The sequence below is a fragment of the Coptis chinensis genome, chromosome 6 (assembly GCF_015680905.1).
Source record: "Coptis chinensis isolate HL-2020 chromosome 6, ASM1568090v1, whole genome shotgun sequence".
Classification (NCBI taxonomy): domain Eukaryota; kingdom Viridiplantae; phylum Streptophyta; class Magnoliopsida; order Ranunculales; family Ranunculaceae; genus Coptis; species Coptis chinensis.
Window position 1 is genome coordinate 71163370 of NC_141461.1, and position 13858 is coordinate 71177227.

General features: G+C 36.9%; 1 pseudogene; it reads right to left on the bottom strand.

Annotated features, from left to right (window-relative positions):
* Window positions 1-4797: 4797 nt before the first annotated feature.
* Window positions 4798-5900, bottom strand: LOC147494260 (protein BIG GRAIN 1-like E; annotated as a pseudogene).
* Between the last annotated feature and the right edge of the window lie 7958 nt (window positions 5901-13858).

Sequence of the window (13858 nt, forward strand, 5' to 3'; positions counted from 1 at the left end):
AATGTTGCCATTTCTTTTGCCCTAGTTTTGGTCCATCTAGAATCTGCTAAAGCTTCCTATATTTTACTAGGAATAGAGACAGATGATAACTGGGATACATAAGATGCATATGACTTGGACAACTTGTGAGATGACACATGATTGCTTATGGGATATTTCACTTTAGCTTTAAGATCAGGTTCATATTGAATTAGTGGTTGGCCACGATTAGATCGAGGTGGAAGATGATATTGAACTAGTTCAGAATTAAGACTAGGTAGATTAGCATCATGAATATTAGAATTACCAACATTATGAGTATTAGAATCAACAATAATAGAGTCGGGCGATACCTCTAATGGGTCTTATGGAGAAGATTTGATTAGTGGATCCGTTGTAGGAGGTAATGTACTATCATGGACTTGATCTTCACATCCTTCACTTGAGCTCTCAGTGGAGGTTCCATCGACTTCTTCTATTGAGTTTTTATCCCTAGGTGATTGTGGTCTCGATAAATCAAAGACCATTATATCATCATGATTATGTATTTCATTTCTATTCTCCCCCTGAAGTGAAGAATCAGTGATCTCCATATAAAAAAAGTTTTGTTCATGGAAAATGACATCCATTGAGACAAATTTTTTTTTAGAAGATGGATGATAACACTTATAACCCTTCTGAGTTAAGCCATACCCAACAAAGACACACTTAAACGCACGTGGATCAAGTTTGGTGCGTTGTTGTGTATGTAAGTGAACATACACCACACACCCGAAGATATAGGGTGCTAAATGAACAATGGGCGGAAGCGTATAGTGATCAGAAAGCACATCTAAGGGTCTCCAAAATTGGACAACACTAGAAGGTGTACGATTCATCAAGTAAATAGCAGAGGTCAAAGCTTCGCCCCATAAGTGAGATGGGACATGACCACCAATTAATAAAGACCGAGTGACCTCTAAAAGATGTCTGTTTTTTCGTTCTGCAACCCCATTTTGCTGAGGGGAATAAGAGCAAGAGGTTTGATGTAGAATACCAGCTGAATGCATAAAGCCAATCAATTCCTTTTTGAAATACTCACCCCTATTATCAGAGCGAACAACCTTTATAGAGATTCCAAACTGTGTGAGCACCATTTGATGGAAAAGGGGAAAAACTGTACAGACATGACTTTTATGTTTCAAAAAATATACCCAGGTCATTCGAGTGCAATCATCGACAAAAGTAATAAACCATTTCATCCCGTTATGTGTAGGACGTGGGGCAAGACTCCAAACATCTGAATGAACTAAAGAAAAAGGAGCATCAGCTCTATTATCACTCAAAGAGAAAACAGTACGATGGCTTTTCGCCATTACACAGGTTTCACAAGCAAAATCAGAAAGACTACAACCATTAAATAAAGATGGAAATAATCTCCTAATATAACCAAATGAGGGATGTCCTAGTCGTCTATGCCAAAGCCAAATCTCGCATTTATTTTTATTAACCTTATCGTCACTCATAACATGAGCTTGGACTCCTTGATTGGACCGTTTAAAACCATCCTCCAGATAATACAATCCTCCACTTTGTTTACCACTGCCAATCCTCTCCTTGGTAAGGGTGTTTAGAAAAATACAGTGAGTAGGAAAGAACAAGGCAACACAATTATGAGATTTGGTTAATTGGCTAACAGAGAGAAAGTTACAGTTTATTGATATAAAATAGTAGGACATCATGGATAGATAAAGAACGGGACAGAGGTACAGTGCCAACACCAACAACTGGAGATGACACACCATTAGTATTAGTAATGACTGATTTGGAACAACTAGAGGAGAAATGGTTAAATTTATAGCGATCGCAAGTCATATGATCAGTAGCACCCGTGTCAATTATCCAATCACTATTTCCAGTAAAAGCAATAAGAGCAGAGTTAGATATACCTGACTAGGCAACAAATCCGGCAGCAGTGACTAAGTGACTATTCGAGTTAGAAGACATGACAGCGGAATCATTGTTGGAATGCACAACAACGGAATCATTATTGGTAGGTAAGTCTGTCATTATGATATAGAACATAAACAATGAACTAGATCAATAGACAAGAACGATAAGGAAGAAGAGGGTAATAAATACAATCTGATATAGTGTAACAGATTGTATTATATGACCAAAAAAAAAAAAAAAAAAAAAAAAAAAAAAAACTCTGATTCCTATAGTAATGGGGTAATGAAAAGGAAATCGGAGTTGGCTCTTGATACCATGTCAAAGATGTTTTACTGAATATTTCTGATAATTTTATTAATATAAAATAGTAGGTATATATACAAGAATACAGAAGATCTCCTAGATCCACATATCTAGGAGAAGATAATACTCTTACTAAGATTACAAGATACTTGCTAATCCTAACTAAGGTAACAAATATTCCAATAGCATGATGTCAAAAACTTTTATAATGCATGTGCGAAACAAACTAGGTTTAGCATCCGCAGTTGGTCCATCAACACTGTACGACACTATAAAAGTTCAATACAACACTATAACTTAGGATATTCCAACAACACTGTATGACACTATAGAAGTTTAATACGACACTATAACTCTATAGTATAATCCAAAATTATACTACCAAGATTATACTATGATTTTCTAGTACGACATTATATAACATTATTACGACATTTTAGTGGTGCTTTTGTATTACTATTTTAAACCTTTAAGGTACTGTGCAATGTGTATATATAGCTAGACTCGATTGAAGTCCATACTCGCCAATATTTTTTTGTACAAATCCATCCGTCTCATATGAAAATCATGAAAGACAAACAAGTCCATTTCCAAACATCAACTTAGATTTGAGACCCCTTAATCAAATAGGGTGCATAACAATCGGTACACCATAACTAAGCTCAAACTAGTACTCTTGTACACCTCACTCGATTATTCTTGAATAAATACTTATTAATGGTTTGTATATCTCCTATAAAATGTCATATTCTAGGTTTTGGATGTGTATGAGAATATTGCATCTACAAGCAAGACACTATAGAAGTTCAATACAACACTATAACTCTATAAGGGTATTCCAATAACACTATACGACACTATAGAAGTTCAATACGACACTATAACTCTATAAGGGTATTCCACCAACACTGTACGACACTATAAAAGTTCATATGACACTATAACTTTATAAAGGTATTCCAACAACACTGTACGACATTATATAAGTTTAATACAATACTATAACTCTATAGTATAATCCAAGATTATACTACTAAGATTATACTGTGATTTTCTAATACGGCATTATATAACACTATTACGACATTTTAGTGGTGCTTTTGTATTAATATTTTAAACCTTTAAGATATTGTGTAGTATGTATATATAGCTAGTCTCGATTGAAGTTCATACTCACCAATATTTTTTTGTACAAACCCATCCGTCTCATATGAAAAATCATGAAAGACAAACAAATACGTCCATTTCCAAATGTCAACTTAGATTTGAGACCCCTTAATCAAATAGGATGCATAACAATCGGTACACCATAAGTTAGCTCAAACTAGTCCTCTTGTACACCTCGCTCTTGAAACTAAATTATTATAGGCATTAAGAATGTCTGCAAAATCTACGAAATGAAAACATATATGATCATCGTATGCTTGACTTTAGTTGCTAAAGGGGATTTTATTAGTAAATAACCAAATAAATATCCGAACCGCTACCCTTGCACACTTAATTCAATTTAAACGTAAGTATTCATATATCCAAGATTATACTATGAGTTTTTAATAGGACATTATATAACAGTATTACGACATTTTACAGGCATGGTGTTCTTGTATTGCTCTTTTTAAAGCTTCAAGGCACTATATGTGAAAAATCGAGAAAAACAATCAAGTCCACTTCCAAGCATCAACATAACTTCCTTAATCAAATAGGGTACATAACAACCGGTACACCATAGGTTGGCCCAAACCAGTATTCTCGTATGCCTCCCCCTTGAAACTAAATCATTATAGGCATTAAGAATGTCTACAAAACCTACGAAATGACGGGTGTAATCGTTGTATGCTCGATTTTAATTGCTAAAGGGGATTTTATTAGTAAAGAACCAGACAAAAATAAGACCCGCTTAATTCAATTTAAACATAATTATTTATCTGGTCAAGATTATATTAGAATTTTCTAATAGGACATTATATAACACTATTACGACAATTTACTAGTGTTGTTGTATTGATGTTTTTAAAGCTTCAAGGCACTGTGTAGTGTGTTAGAAATGTCTTAATAACTAAAAACAATGAAGACCAATGTAAAATCACTATGCTCTTAATTAGAATTTGAAACCTTTAATACATTATGTAATCAATTTTCATTAACGTTGGAGGAATTGTTTTCTTACAAATATGAGGAGAGAGAAAATAAAAATGTAGTTAAGTAATTGATATGTTGGTGGGCCCAAGTTTTTTTTACACTTAGTAACAAAAAGATAATAAATGTGAGGAGAGAGAGAGAGAGAAACACATGAGAGGGATTTATTAAACTTTTAAAAATCTTATTTTGTGGGACCCAACATATATTGATTTTATATTAGAGATAATTGATGATGTGAGAGAGAAACACGTGAGGAACTTTAACTTTCAACATGTCCGCTAACGGATTGTCCATTTAAGAGAATCCCTGTACAAGATTGTCCAACAACTTGTAGAGAAAACAGTAAGACAATCTTTAGCACTCTACACAAGAACGTTTAGATTTTTGTAGCAGCAAGCCAACGACCAATACTAGGAGAAGAAGATACATTGTTACAAGGGTCAATTAGAGATAGGTGCTCCTTGATCTCTTAATGTTCTCCATATGGGTGGTCTCATAGACAGGTAGATCACTTGAGTACACACCCAAATCATAATTTTCTAATTCAAACAAATCAGAACTTGCATCACTTTCTCCGCCATCATCTACCTCAAGACTTTTAACATTCTTCTTCTGTGATGACAAAAAATTTTCTACGTAAATCCTATCTTTGTTAAACACATTTTTATCTTTCTTACCTAACTCATCAATGAATTTGAATTTTTCATCCAACCAAGTTATATCCATGTTTTTCTTTTCATCAAAGTTATCTTCTTGTGAACTTGGGGACTTTACCTTCTCAGTATATCTTGGTAATGAAACTACATGCCTTTGATCTGAGTAGCTTCTTAGATCCTTATATCCCTTAGGTGTTCTAAAACTAAAAGTAGTTGACGAAGCATACACAGATTTTGAGTCATTGGTATTCGCACTTCAAAAAAGACTAACATTGCTCCTCCGTTTCCTTCTACCACTCGGACTCTCTTCGTCTTTTAGTGATTGTGTACTTGACTTTGATTCCTTCTTTTTGGAAGCTGCTTGAAAAAGCAAATTCAGAAAACTAGCAACTCTGCCACTTGGAGAGCTGGGTTGCTTATATATATATATATATATATATATATATATATATATATATATATATATATATATATATTTTTGATTGGTAAGCCTATTTTAAATGAGATCAGTAACTCAATTGTGTGTAGCAGGGTTCGAACTCCAGACCTCTGGTATCATCACCCAAAGGTTTTACCAACTAAGCTAGAAGGCACTTACTGGTTGCTTATATATCTTCTCATTCATCATTTGTTTCTCGACTCGATGAAACTTAGAAGGTAAAGAACTCCTCGTTGGCATGTCTAAGCTCATCCTTCTTCCAGTATTCAATGATTGTTTTTTTTTTCTCCCGTTGCTTTTTGTGAAGATATAACACCATTGCAGCTAGAAGTCTCATTGCAACCATAAAAATATCTTGCTGCTTCGAATACATCAAGTTCCCCTGAGTCATTCCTTCTTTGTGTCGATTTCCTATAAACTCTATCTTGGTCTGAAAAGCCTGAGACAGACATGGTTGTGAGTGTAAACGTTCTTTTTGGGCAAACCTTACTTGTGTAGGAATTTTGGGGAGAATGATGTTACGACTGAGTTCGAAGGATTGAACTGCCTACGTATCAAGTTCATTGATGACCTGGAATCAAGTCAAACATAGTTCATTGTTTAGATTCTGTGATTGAATGATCGATGGTCAACGGAGAAGATGGATAGTGGAGAAGATGCATAGGAACCTCCCTCCCTGTTTAGAGAGTGGAGAGGAAATATATAGAATTCCTTCCCCCCTTTGGTGCTCTATGAATTGAATGAGATCCACTTTTGGTGCTCTATTAATTGATGATATTTAATATTGCATTAATAGCTATTATTGCTCTATGTATGTATTCATGTTTATTTTGTAACCATTTAGTAACTTATGACTCTTGAGATGACCAATTGTAATGATCCAATAAGTTAGTCTCAAGATATGATCAATAGCAATGACACATGTCGTGAATATATTGATGACAATATATGTCCCCTACACAGCCCCCTCTCGTTAGGTCGTGCTTTCTTAAAAACGATCTGTCGAGAGAAATAATTTGACACGTGTCCCAGTGAAATAGTGAGCATGCTGGAGCTCGTGTGAGCATAGGTCTAGGACCCTTTAGCGTTTATGTAAGCGTTCTGCTCCAGTAATCGTAGGTCAAGAGACCTTTTAGCGCTTATGGAAGCGTTCTGCTTGAGTGAGCGTAGGTCAAGGGACCTGTTAGCGCTTATGTAAGCATTCTGCTCTAGTAAGTCAAGGGACTTTTTAGCGCTTATGTAAGCGTGCTGCTCCAGTAGGTCAAGGGACCTTTTAGCGCTTATGTAAGTGTTCTGTTCTAGTAGGTCAAGGGACCTTTTAGCGCTTATGGAAGCGTTCTGCTCGAGTGAGCGTAGGTCAAGGGACCTTTTAGCGCTTATGTAAGCGTTCTGCTCCAGTAAGTCAAGGGACCTTTTAGCCCTTATATAAACGTTCTGCTTCAGTAGGTCAAGGGACCTTTTAGCGCTTATGGAAGTGTTCTGCTCGAGTAAGCGTAGGTCAAGGGACCTTTTAGCGCTTATGTAAGCGTTCTGCTCCAGTAGGTCAATGGACCTTTTAACACTTATGGAAACGTTCTGCTCGAGTGAGCATAGGTCAAGGGACCTTTTAGCACTTATGGAAGCATTATGCTCGAGTGAGTGTAGGTCAAAGGACCTTTTAGCGCTTATGTAAGCGTTCTGCTCCAGTAGGTCAAGGGACCTTTTAGCGTTTATGGAAGCGTTCTGCTCCAGTAGGTCAAGGGACCTTTTAGCGCTTATGTAAGCATTCTACTCGAGTGAGCGTAGATCAAGAGACCTTTTAGTGCTTATGGAAGCATTCTGCTCGAGTGAACATTTTGCTCAAGTGAGCGATGTGGCCCATGGGAGCCTGGTGCTCTTAGAGAGTGTTCTGCACTGAGTCGGTCCTGAAGTATAGGTCCCCAACTAGTGAGAAGTGATGGTGCTATGTAGCGTTTGAGCTCAAGTGAGCGTTATACCCAAGTGGGCGTCGTGACCCAAGTGAGTTTGCCTACTCTAGTGAGCGTTCTGATTTGGAGATTGCAGTTGATAGTTAGCCTTGAATTGGCATGACTATAGCTAGCTCCAGTTTATTTTTGAAGTTTAATTTTGCCTGTAAAAATGCGAGCTGGCACGAAAATGTTAGTACGAACTAACAATAGTAATTTTGGAGATGCTTATAGCATTGAGCTCAAATAATAACTGAATTGAACATGATTAGATGACGATAACTAGCCCCAGCTCGTAGATGGTTTTGGCTGGCCCCCCATTTTGGAGCTTGGTTGACCTGCACTATATCGAGCTAATATCAACAAGAATTAGTGCAAGTCAATGGTAATTTTAGAGATAAATTAAGCATTGAGCTCAAATCGTAACCGGCTACAGCTAGTCCCAGTTTGGGATGTAATCGACCTGTGATTGATCGAGCAGTATTCATAGTACGTGTAAACAACCTACAGAGGAGCTAGCTGACCAAAAAGAATTAGTAACTATATCCTTGTTCAAATGGAGACAGCATGATGTAGTATCACAGCTACACATTGTGGTAATATCGAATGATGTTGTACTGTCAAATGGTATGGAACCTGCATCGTGCCTTGTCAAAGTATCAATGCATGGTTGTCCAAACTGTTGTAGCCCCAAGCTTGGATTGTAATAAACTTATAAACCTGTAACAGTTTGGCATAAGAAATTGAACCGAGTGTTCAAGTATCCTGAAGTTGAGCTTGTCGATCTCTTGTATGCAAAGGATGCATGGTCGCTGGTAATTCGAGTCGATACTTCTCGTGGACAGAGGAAATGACCAAGACTTGTAATTGGAAACTCATAAACAAATCATCCCTTTCTTTAGCCGTTTTTCCACCTGTAGGTACTGTGTAGAGAATTGCATCTCTTGATTGCGCTTTTGCGGCTTGGAGTTATAATGTTTTTTGGCGATCTGTAGAACCAAGTCTAATGAAAAATTAGACGATTCCGCATTGGATCAAAATTTAGAAATGCATAGCAAGATAATCTTTGTTAGCCATTCAGATGGTAGACAACGAGAGACTAAATTGGTTGTTTGAATCAGTCTAGAAGAGCCAATCAAATGACTTGGCCTATTAAGAACGCGAGTCACGCCGATCTCTGTAACTGAACTTGTCAGTGAACCAGACATGCTGTATAAATAGATAGCTGGTATGTAACTGCTATTCAATGGCGTAGAGCTTGCCTACAATGTTAATTAGAATCTTGATGTAACGGTGCTCCATGTGGCCTGGTGTATGTTATTAGCATGACCATCCAATTAATTTTAGTAATTGGTGTAGGTGTGTAATGGACATGCCGTTGAACATAATGTATGTTAGCATTCAAAGATAATTGCTAATAAAAAGTATCAAGATTTGTACGTTGGAAATAACATAAATACGAAAGATATTCTGCTAACAAGAAAATATAACTTCAAGATGTGGTGGAGCAAGAACTTAGGTCGCTCAAAGCCCAAAGAGATCGATAATATGTACTCTTGCGAGATAGTAGGTCGGTGCTTATCAAGACTCAAGGTGACCTTGATGAACTGTATGGTATATTGGTATCTCTATATATAATTCGAAGGTGGAGCGGTCTTAAGTCAAAGTGGAATACAGAGAATATGATGACTTTTCAAGTAATAATAAATGGGTCAGCTAGAATAGGTTATGATCCTGAATATGCTCATGGCTGGGGTTAAAACCACGATATCAGACAAGGATTTCTCACATTAATCACATGCAAATCTGTAGATTCATGTCTTAGCGACCTAGCCTGTACTTCAAAGATGACATTTTTGTATAAACAACAGAGAAATGGAGAAACTTATCTTGATCATGAGACGCTTTGCTTCGGGCCATTGACATATAACCCTTGAAATATTGTTGTATTCACTATGTTAACTGTGAAAAGTTCAAGCGTGGCTTTTTATCCATGCTTCGTGGGCTTGAGAAGAATGAGTAAAAAATGTAGTTTTCTCAAGAACTTCGACCCACAGACGGTGCCAATGTAAATGTTTTTTTTGGGCGAACCTTACGTGTGTAAGAATTTTGGGGTGAATGATGTTGCTGATAGGGTTAAATATTAAAAGGATTACTTTTGTATTAACTCTAATTCTTTATATTTTGAATGAGAAACATATGGGCAAATGGCATGCATATTATATATATTATTAGTTATATGCATGCGTCTAATACTTTATGTTGTAGATGATATGGTGTGTGGTGACACACAGAAGATCATATCATCAGTATCTTATAAAGTATAAGTAAACATTCACAACCTAGATGAATTTTGACAAACCATTGGTATGGTTGTAGTATAATCTGGTATTAGTCTATCTTGACTACAGGATTACACTAGTACACTTTGTGTGTATTGAACATGACCAAATGAGGTTGTTTCTCTTTATACTGACTATATAATAGAACAAACACCTCTGTTATTATGGATGTTTGTCCTCTTAATCTGGATATAATAATGGGCACTTACGTGCATTGTACATTGCTTTAAATCATCAATGAGTGAGATTCATTTGTGAATCAACAAACTCGATAGATTGGGTAATGACATTGTATGTAAGGTATGCTGTTGATTATAGAAGGAATCCATGATCTGCAAGAAGTCGGGTTGATGATGTCCCCTTGAGGAGCTCATAAGGATTGTCATGTAAACCCTGTAGGTGTATTGAATCCGACATGACAATGAGGTTGAGTGGTACTACTCAAGGACACAAGAAGTTGATTAATGTAGTTGTCAGTAACTTGACTTAATCAACAAGCATTCGATATCTTAAACACGGGGAGATCAACAAGTATATAATATGGTGTCCATAAACGTAACACGTAATTTGGGATTAGGGCGGTAGTGTAACAATGGCTTTTAGTGGAATAAGCCATTTGTTGACGGACTTGGGCCGTGTGTTCTGGGCGAACTTGGGAAGCCCAACCCCGTCAGGAGGCCCAACCCTAATTTCTCCTCATGGTCCCTGTTGTAGCCTATAAATAGAAACATCTTTCTCTGGCCGTTTTTTTTACACAAGAAAACCAAGGTTTTCTCAAGAAAAGTGAGATCCAAATTCGGTTCCAACTTTGAGAGTGAGAGAGGCCAAGAGAGAAAGAAGAGATTGGAAGATCGTTGCCCACACAACGTCCATTCTAAGGATAGGAATACAACAGAAGATCAAGAGGTTGCTGATTTATAGATCTTGTATTCTTAGAGTTATCTTAGCCGATCCAAATGTATGATTCAAAACCAAACCCTGAACACCCCTTATTCCACTGCGCGTGGGTGTTCGCGGTTCATAAATCATTCGGTGAAACCATAATGGTTCCTACAGTTACGACTGAGTTCGAAGGATCGAACTGCCTATGTATCCAGTTCACTGACGACCTGGAATCAAGTCGAATGTAGTTCATTATTTGGATTCTGTGATCGAATGATCGATGGAGAACGGAGAAGATGGAGAGTGGAGAAGATGCATAGGATCCTCCCTCCCTGTTTAGAGAGTGGAGAGGAAATATATATAATTCCCTCCCCCTTTTGGTGCTCCATGAATTGAATGAGATCCACTTTTGGTGCTCTATTCATTGATGATATTTAATATTGCATTGATAGTTATTATTTCTCTATGCATGTATTCATGTTCATTTTGTAACAATTTAGTAACTCGTGACTCTTAAGATGACCAATTATAATGATCCAATAAGTTAGTCTCAAGATATGATCAATGGCAATGACACGTGTCGCGAATATATTGATGACAATATATGTCCCCCACAGTGAGATTGGTGAAAATGTTAGTCAGGTTGGAGGGGAAGAGGGAAGCATAAATAAGGTTTTAGAGAGTAGGGAAATGTTTTGTATTCTATATATAGTGGGAATGCACTGTTAATAAGCTTTTGCACCCTTGAGATAATATATGATAAAGCTACCCTGGGCCTTAGAGGGGACATACTTGATGTTGCTTTTTTAAGTTTTCTTATGGTAGGGACTAAGGAGTGGAAGAGAAAACAAGATGTTATCTTTCTCTACTGTCAAAATTATGTTATGGGTGGTGGGTGCATGGAGCTTTCCCCTTGGATTCTCAGCTTAGTATAAGTGGGATTTCCTTTAAGTGGTGCCGGCTTTCAGGCTTTGAACATGCACCACAAGCATGTAAATGTATGTATGCAGTTTGGAAATCTGATATAATGTACCTATAAACATTTGTCTAAAATAGATTTGTATCAGGAGCAAGAGACATAGCCTACTATTGTGGTCATCAAGTTGTGACCCGCCCTTCCTGCATGGCTGCACCTACATTGACTTGGTTGGTGATTTCTTGATAGTTATCAAATTTGAGCAATTTACCTTGGGGACCTGAAGATCCATTTCAATATTTCGTACTCGTAGACCTTACTTGTTAATACACTTGCGAACAAACAAATAGAAAAAAGGAAATCTATAAGTGAAATTTTATTTGCAGGAGGGAAATGATACTTACGAAATGCATTTTTTGAGGTCCATCCCAGTTGGTGCCATTTTTCTTTTGTTATTCAATTAGACAAATGCCATAACACGTTTATGTACTTCGCTACTGTAATCATTTATCAGTATATTTTTCTGTTGGATTGGTCAAAGCACAAACCCTGTTACATACGAAAACTTGGAACTTCAGGATCTATGGAAGGCATCTCTAGTTTAGTTGCAATTTGGAAAAATAGAAACAAAGTCTGTTATGTCAAAGGGCAGTCCAGCTACAGATTCTACTGCAGACAGATAAGGAAACGCTATATCCAGTCAATTTTTTTTTTTGGTGATCAACGTAACTGACATTATTTATATATGATGAACTCAAAGTGGAATATGTACATGAGTTTTATCTTCCTCCAGGACGTCCATTAACCAACTAGGTGCCAGTGTAAGCCACTCAGAACGTGGAGGGAGATTGTGGTCGTTAGATGCTAAACATTGTGCAACACTGTTAGTAGATCTATTGATCCACTTAGTACAAATAAAACAAAAAAGATTATAGTCTAGTAGTGCATCCTCTAGTATATTCCTTGAATTCCATGATATGTTTGATGCCTTCCTTCCCAATTTTTTTTGAATTTCCTTCACATCAACCTCTAGTTCGATTGAGTTGCTGAAGCTCCTGCTCCACTTGATTCCTTGTAGGGTTCCTTTGCATTCAGCCTCTTCAACAGACCCTCCCCTTCCCTTTTTAGTTCCTACATCAATAAAAATACTTTTATGGTCCCTTAAAACATAACCTAAACCAAACCATTTATTGCCAGTTTTAAAATTAGCTGCTATATTGAGTTTCCAATTCCCAGGTTGAGGGGGTGACCAAATTGCTTTTAGAACAGTGCGTGGATCTGAAACCTGGTCTTCAAGGGTGAACTTCCGAATGTAGTCATTAATAATTAGCACCCCATTAGGTTTAGAATTATTAAATATAATTTTACATCTCTCTAACCAAATGTGCCATGTTATAAACAAGCATGCTCATGTCCAAAAGATGATTATCAATGGGCCAATTCTTTGGTGGTCTATACTAGAAATCAATCCACTCTTTTACCTTTAAGTTCCCATAAACACTTAACTTGAAACACCAAGATGTTGAATACCAAATATTTCTTGTAAAAAGGGGCAATGAAGCAATAGGTGATTCATAGATTCAATAGCAGTATTGCAGAGCAAACAAGCTTTGTTAGGTATATAGAAAATAGTAATAAGATGTTCTCTTGTTGGAACAATGCTGTGGTAGCACGTACTTCCAAGCATAGAGTGTGGCTCTAGGTTTAAATCACTATGCCAGAAAGCTAGATTTGTGTTATAACTACAAGAAAGTGTAGTTCTTAAGCCTAACCTATGATACAGAGATTTAACACTATGTATCCCAGATTTTGTTAGATTCCATTTCAACACATCAACAAGATTTGATCTGGGCAGGAATATACTTTGTATCTTTAAAGAGATGCCTAAGTCAAACAAAAGATTTAAGGTGTCTATATTCCAAGACCTAGTATGGATATCAATACGATCAAAAACATATGTATATAAGTTATTATGTACAATATGTGCAGGTACTATACCATTGGGTAGGTCTGGGATCCATGAGTCAGACCATATACTAATATCCTTACCTGAACCTACCTGCCACACAGAGTGGTCTTTGATTATCATGAGAACTTGTTGCATGCCATGCTAGAACCAAGAGGAGCCTTTTTTAGGTACAGAATGAACCACATTATTGTGAGGGAAATATTTACCTTTTAATTGTGTTGAAAGTAGAGAGTCTGGTTTAGTTATAATATACCAAAGGATTCTACTAAGGTGAGCAAGATTGGTCAGCCTCATATCTCTGATTCCTAGTCCTCCCCCTCTCTTAGATTGACATATGAACCCCCAAGTTTTTCAA